The following is an 8,438-nucleotide window of genomic DNA, read 5'->3' on the forward strand; positions in this document are numbered from 1 at the left end:
CAATAATGTTTCCACCAGTATCATAGGTGAACAAAGGGAAGGCTCAAACGTATGTGGACTAAACTGATGAAGAGCTTGCAGAAGGTTGCATCGAGACAGTAATATGGAGGAATACCAAGACATGCAGAGAGGAGAAATGTGTGGAGGTGTGGTATGGCAGGGCTAGAAACCACAGAATGGATGGATGCTGTGTAAGTGGAGCTCGGGGTCCAGGGAAAGGGCGCATAGGTATGACATTAAGGTAGAGATATGCAAATTATGCAGTGCTGCAATAGAGTAGTGGGTAGAGCATCCACCTACCATGCACACATTCTTGGTTCAGGTCCCACTGCAGCACATTCTGTTTTCTATGTGAAATATGTATATGAACATTTTTTGACATTGTTTGCTGTATAACCTACTAAATAACATTTAAATGTAAACCGGAGTACTGCATTAAATGCACATGTGAAGTGTCAGTGTCATAATGAATAAGGCACTAGTAAGCAGGTTTAAGCACAAGTAAGCATATATAAGCACTACTAAGTGTGTGTAAGTGCATTTGCACAGGGGTAAGCATTGCCTGCACAGATTAAGCAATGTAGAAGCTAACTGAGTGTAAGAAACTGTAACCGGATGTTAGCAGTGCGTACCATCATACAAACCTGTGCAAACCTGCGTACAACTGCTTTAAAGTGCCTTAATCATTCTGTACCTAACGGCCCATGTTCTGCCCAGAAACAAAATAAACAGCTTCTGCAAGGCTCGAACTCAGGACCCTGTACACTATAGTCACAATAGTCAACTACTAAGCCATCATAGCAATACAGATGAATGAGGTATCAGCAAACTAATCCTTACCACAGGAAAATCAAACCAAACATGTGAACTGAATCTATGTACAGTGTGAAGTGGTATAACCTGCTACATAACATAAATATATGAACTGGAGTACTGCAGTAAGCACAGATGTGAGGTGTTATTGTAATAAAGTGTAGAAGTCCCCGGTCCCTATAAAGCATATGTGCACATGAATCATGGATACCAAACACATATATAACCTGTAATGAAGTATAAATCACTGCCAAAAGGCAACTATAGTGCAAATTAACTATTAAGCAATGCTAACTGCAGCACAGCTCAACTCAGTAAGAGTAAGCAATGTGTAGGGGAGCCAATCCACTCTGCCTAGCGTTATACCCATTTAAGCACTGCCAACCTTAGGTAAGCAGGTGTGCCCATAGCTTAGCCTTTTTAAACCCAGCCAATCATGGAAAAGTGAGTAATTAGCTGCATTTAAACCCCACAGGCAGGAATACATTCCATAACTGGTTGTAGTTCCCTACTGCAGGCAGAATGGCTGGTGTGGGTGAAGGCACTCATTTTAGAGTGCAGCACTGGGGCATCCAGGAGTCAGAAATCATGGTATGGCTCCTTGTAAAACACCATGAGGAGAGACTACTGCAGGGCTCGCAGTATAAATTGGAGGCCTGGGACAGTCTCGCCCATGACCTCACCAGTGCCACAGATATCTCCCGGACTGGTGAGCAGGTCAGCCACCACCATGCAGACCTGAAGCGGTGGCAGGGGGATGTACTGGAACAGTGGATCCAGGAGTCTTGGCAGATGGCTAATGCACCAGTACTGAGTAAGTAGTCATTCCACTAAGTAGTTAGGAATTGCCTAGCTTGTGTATGCTATGGATAGGTATGGCTAAATATCACTGTATTCCTCAAACAGTTGCAGATGAGCAGGCTGCAAACCAGCAAACCCATGATGTTAGGTTGCAAAGGCTGCATCAAGAGGCAGGTTTACTCTTCTGTCATATGTTGGCAAACTGTTGCATACTATAGATAGCACTGTTGTAGTTTAAGCAGTGTCACCCACACTGTGGTATGCAGATAAAATGTGTATGAAGTCCTGCATAACAATGTTGGAAGTGCCAAGAGGTCAGTCATATTGTACAAGTAAAGGAGACCTAGATAGAAAACAGTAAAAAGCTTTACATCAATTCCCCGATAGCACAGTGTGCAGTGATGTTAGCTATAATTTTTATCACACACAGCAGGGGTTTGAATCCTGGGAGTGTTACTAAGTTGAATGCATAACCATACCCCACAACTGTACAGATTTTGTAACAATGTTCAGATAGAAAGCTGTATGCATAATTACACCCAACTGTACAGAATGTGTTAGAATGTTCAAATTGAAAGTTGTATGCATATTCATACCCCACAACTGCTCCAATCTGTCCAGCATGTCCAGATAAATGGCCCATTTCACCAGCCTGGTACCCCGTTCCCCTGAAAACTCAGTGTGATGATCCAAGAAATACAGACAGCCGTTAATGACATATAACTGATAGTCAAACGTGTACATAGTCATAGAATGTATATGAAAACAAACCTGTCATTCTAGCTCATCACCCAAAGTGTATGACAGCAATTCTCAACATATAAAACTACAAAAAACTACTACCACTATAAAAGGCTCACTTACTGTGTCCAAAGTAAAAATTCCAGCAACAAATGAATAAGAAGACACAGAGACAGCTGATATATCCAGTTCAAAACTTTTACTGCAGTGCAACAAAACACAAGCACTTTCACCAAACAGGCATCATCAGGTGTATTACAAAAGCACTAACAAACACACCCCTATTTATACATCAAATGTCACATGAAACAAATTCAAATTTAAAATCACAAATTTAAAGACACAACACATATAAAAGACATATAAATTTAATTTAAAGACATACATAAATAATGCATACTAAAACTATACTTCAATACTAATAACTACCTTCTTAGGGGTCTCTTCTTTAATTTGGGTACAAATGGTACTGATTCATTAAGCTCATGTCCTACATCAGCCCTAAACCTCACTATCCATGAGGATTCCAAATCCTCGGTCTTAGCACGTATATCACCCTGCCTCACATTCTCATAAACCCTAGCAATTACTAAAAATTTAAAACCATGACTAGAGTCAGTACTCAAAACATGCTTCGCCAATGCACTAATCACGTTACCTTTATTCATATGGTAGATATGTTCTCTTATGCGTTTTCTGAAGGGATGGTCAGTCTTACCTATGTAAAACTTTTTGCATACAATGCAATGAGCTAAATAAACAATATGCGAGGTATCACATGTAGCTGCTATTGTGAAATTATAACATCTACCTTGGTCGGGATGTTCAAATTTGCAACTGCTGTCAATATATGCACACCAGTTGCAATGACCACATGGTTTAGTTCCAACTAAATGAGAATTCCTACTTGCATCCTTTGGGTAACACAACCTACTTCTCAGTGACCTACTGTTCTTATATAAAAAACACAGCACTTCAGGTATGTGCGTAGAGATATCAGTATCAGTTCTAAGGACACCCCATTGTTTTTTAATGATATCCTTGTAACAATCTACATCACTAGTATAAGTAACTTTAAACCACAAACCAGTGTTATACTTACTTTCTCGCCTCCTAACAAACTCACTGGTACCTGCAGAAAAATATGGTCTAGCTTCATTCATCCTTTTATCAAAAACCTTAACTGCATTATTTTGGATAAGATATTCCTCATAACCTCTCTCCTTTAAACTCATCTTCACATTATCAACTTCACCAATAAAATCACTATCCCTAGCATTTAATCTTGAAGCTCTATAAAACTGGTTAGAAGCCACACGTCTAAAAACACAACGAGGATGAAGACTGTCCCTATGTAATAAATGATTCACATTTCCTATGCAACTTAGTGTAAATAACACCAGTTTCATCCTTAATAACAGAAACATCCAAGAAATCCACCGCTAATTCTGAGGAGTGAGATGTAAACTTCAAATAACAGGTACTACTATTCACATATTTCATAAAGGAAGCAAAGGTATCAAGGTCTCCCTTCCACAAAATAAATAGGTCATCCACAAATCTACGAAAAAAACAAAACATGTTCATTGAATGGCCCATTAAATATATGGTCATACTCCCAAATGACCATAACAGCACTGGCGTAGCTTTTGGCACAAGAAGTGCCCATAGCCACTCCATTGCATTGCTTATATATTTGCTCACCAAAAGCAAAGATATTGTGCTCAAGCACAATCTCCAACAGTTTCACCAACAATTGAACCTTGTTAGGGCTGTAATCTGTAAACCACTGCAAAAATTGAGTCACCTTATTAAGGCCATCTAAACTGGGTATAACAGTAAATAAAGACACCACATCCATAGTAACAAAAACCACATCATCATTCAAACTATTAAAGACATATTCATATAAGTATCTAAGAAAATGTTTGGTGTCCCTTAATACATGTGTTAATTTATTAATACCCGGTCTCAAATGTTTTTCTATATATATAGAGATAGTCTCAGTGCACCAATTTCTACCAGAAACAATAGGTCTAAGTGGTGGATCAGACCCATCTTTGTGTACCTTCGGGAGACCTTGTATAACAGGAACAGTAGGTTTATTTATATAAAAATATTCCAAAAGATGACTATCAAAAAGATTCATATCAAACATACATTTAAGTAAAATCTGCACATCATGTATAATTGTGTTGACTTGAATGTGAGTCAATTTCTCATAGAATAGCTCATCATTTAGCAATGCCTGCATTTTAAACATGTACCAGGTCCTATCTAATACCACCGCCTTTATCCGCGGGCCTGATAACGATATCAGCATTGTTCTCCAACCCCTTCAGCGCATTGAACTCATCTTTAGAAAGATTTTGCTTCCTCTTGTAACAAGCATGCTTATTAGTATTAGCCTCATTCAAATCATACACATCTTGTATGACTAACTTTTCAAATGCAGAAATAAGAGGATTAGTTTTAGGTAAGAACAAACTGGGCTTAAAAAAATATTACTTTCTTCATTAGTAACACTTTCGAATTATTAAACATTACTTTCAACCCCAAATTCCTGGTAAATAATTTAACATCAAAAATAACATCCATAAAATTAGAACAAGTACAGGGTATAAATGATAACCCTTTACCTAAAACTCTCAGTTCATAAGGCGTCAAAGTTATACTGGATAAGTTCAACACTAGTCCTTCTTGGCATTCAGAAACGCCTTTGTAATGTATTCTGCGTACTCACAGTTCCTTCCATCTTTCATTTGCTGCGGCTCCGACTCCGCCCTCGTTGGTGTTCCGTCAGCCATTGAAAAGTTTGCTCCTTCACCGGTAGTGGAAAATTGAGGTTGTATTGCTCGTTGAGGCAGAAAAAATTACCATCGGTATCATTACTACTGCCAGAGGTAGATTTCTCTACTACCCTTGACTTATGCACTTGTGCATTTGTGGTTACAATCTTCTTTCGAGCTTCCAGCTCCTTCACCAAAGCAACTTCACCTGTTAATGGGGAAACACTTTGTATGTCTTCTGAGAGTTGATTCGTACTAGCACATGGATCTGATGAAAGAACAACGTCGCCTCCTGGTGGACCATCACTGGTACTGCATTGTTGCCAAGCTCTCCCAGTCTCTTTTTCAAAACTCTCTCGAGGCCATACGAAGACATTCCCCAGTTAAAAATCATTACGATCTCGACAGATCTTACTAATTTTAGCTTTTTGTAGCTTAGACTCATATATTGAAAGGGAATCAAACATCTCTTTCATATACTGCTCCAAAACAGACTCAGAAAAAGTTTTTACAAGCTCAGAATATTTATCATTGACCACCTTGATTAAATCAGAGATTTCCCTTTCTGCCAATTGTATTAATAGTTTCAACTAGCTGAAACTCACCCGAATGTTAACTTTTTGCCATTCCTTTAAGAGCAGACTATCACCATTAACATTAGATGGCATTTTCAAGACTCGAAAGTCTCTGGGTATAATCTGCTCAGTTAAACAAACCTCCAGGTGATATTTTTGATAATGACATCTCTTTAACTTGTATAAATCTTTTTCCACAGCAAAGAGCCCAGTCTTGAGGGCAATTATGTCCACAGAGGTGGCTAAATTGTCAAAGTCCCCAGAAGGTTGCATCCTACAACCAACTAATGGATTAACCGTCTTAGTTACATTCATTAAAAAACTTGCCATCCTTCTTCCAACAGGGTTAACATTAACAGTCAGTGTCAATCTCAGTTATTTCATCAGCCATAACTGTGAGCCTTGTGGTAGTATAAATCAATACAACTAATAAAACTACAAAAACTACTACCACTATAAAAGGCTCACTGACTGTGTCCAAAGTAAAAATTCCAGCAACAAATGAATAGGAAGACACAGAGACAGCTGATATATCCAGTTCAAAACGTTTACTGCAGTGCAGCAAAACACAAGCTCTTTCACCAAACAGGCATCATCAGGTATATTACAAAAGCACTAACAAACATAACCCTATTTATACATCAAATGTCACATGATACAAATTCAAATTTAAAACCACAAATTTAAAGACACAACACATATAAAAGACATATAAATTTAATTTAAAAACATACATAAATAATGCATACTAAAACTATACTTCAATACTAATAACTACCTTCTTAGGGGTCTCTTCTTTAATTTGGGTACTAATGGTACTGATTCATTAAGCCCACATCCTACATCAGCCCTAAACCTCACTATCCACGAGGATTCCAAATCCTCGGTCTTAGCACGTATATCACCCTGCCTCACATGACTGAAGTTAGTACTCAAAACATTTGTGGTTTTAAATTTGAATTTGTATCATGTGACATTTGATGTATAAATAGGGGTGTGTTTGTTAGTGCTTTTGGAATACACCTGATGATGCCTGTTTGGTGAAAACCCTTGTGTTTTGTTGCACTGCAGTAAAAGTTTTGAACTGGATATATCAGCTGTCTCTGTGTCTTCCTATTTGTTTGTTGCTGGAATTCTCAACATATGTTGCATTAACACATGTATGTAAGACACAGGTCATGTGTATAATAATCTATAAACATACCAGTGTACAATATAAGGCCATTGGGTAGTGTAATAATACATGTAAGGGAAAGATCACTGCAGTGACTAAGAATAATGTGAAAACTACAAGGATATATCAGTTGTTAATTGAACTCTTTCTCTAACCCCTACCATATGTGCAAAATAACTCAATGACACTCCTCAAGTGGTATGTGTACACTCCAAACATTTGTTGGGACATATGTCCAAATGGTTTATGAATATTCACATCTGTTTCTATGCATGTGCCATGTTAAAATGCACCCATATTGGTGGCCTGTTGCCCTCAATGAAGCCTGCATGCTTTTGTAATGGCCACTTTTGTTCCATATATGCATGTGTTCTGCTTGCTCTGCGACTGTGTTAAATCTGGTGTTTTGGGTTAATGGGAATACCTATGCATGCTGATATAACTGATCCTGCATGCTGTTGACTGTTACTAACCCATATCTGTCATAAACCTGCTATAACATAGCTTGTATGGGAAGGCCAGTCCCAGCGGACCCACCTGTCCCACCTCAGCTGACCATGGCACCGGGCACCAGCACATCTGTGGCTCAGCCTGGAGCCTCCTCCACTGTGGGCCCTACACCACTTTTGAGTGGAACCGCTGCAGGGGATGAGGCTCTCCCCCCAGAGTGGGCACAGAGGGGAACCTGTCACTAGTCAACATCTCTGGGGCATGGTGCATAGGAAGCTCGATCTGGAGTTTCAAGACCGGCTATGCCAGCTTGAGGGCTGAGTGGTGCAATTTGAGGGTGAGCCTGCCCCTTCTACACAGCCCCCAGTGCAACCACCTTTGGGGCCACGAAGGTACAATGGTGACTGCCCATGGGTAGGGACCTCAGTCCCACTGTTTCAAGTTGGGAGGTCATGGGCTTGCGACTTCCAAACACCCCTCCCCGTCCAAGGTGTTTACCCCCCACATGTGTCATATACCGACCCTGTATGCATCTTGTTTGTCTTGTCTGTTAACCTACCCAACCTACCTCCCCAAATATACCTACTACCCCTCCCCAACATCCCACTTTCACCTGAAAAAATAAAAAAGGCAATCTGTTCCCACAAAAAAAAATCTCACCCCATACATAGATGTCGATTTTGCACACGTGTCCACTGCATGCATGTAATCTGTTGTAACTGTCATCACAATGAATATATGTTGTCCTCACCCCTCTGCCAGGGGCATGAGGGTCCAAATGTATCTCCAAATTCAGTGTATATGCACAACTGTTGCTGTAGAAGAAATGGGCAGCTATGGACCTTTCCTATACCCTTCTGTACATGCCTAGCTATTTTCCCTACTGTCTTACCTTCTTTGTGCCCCTTTTTTCACCACTTTCCTATCAACCCCTTTTTCTTTTCTTTTAAATAAATCAGTGCAGGGTTAAGTGGCAGTAAGTACATTTAAGCAGCAGTAAGCTGGTTTGCGAGGGTCTGCGCAGGGGTAAGCTATGCCTACATAGGTTGAGCAATTCCGAAGCTGAGTGTGAGAAAACATAAGTAGAGGTTAGCA

The sequence above is a fragment of the Protopterus annectens genome, chromosome 12.part0 (assembly GCF_019279795.1).
Source record: "Protopterus annectens isolate FY-2018-M chromosome 12.part0, PAN1.0, whole genome shotgun sequence".
NCBI classification, from domain to species: domain Eukaryota; kingdom Metazoa; phylum Chordata; order Ceratodontiformes; family Protopteridae; genus Protopterus; species Protopterus annectens.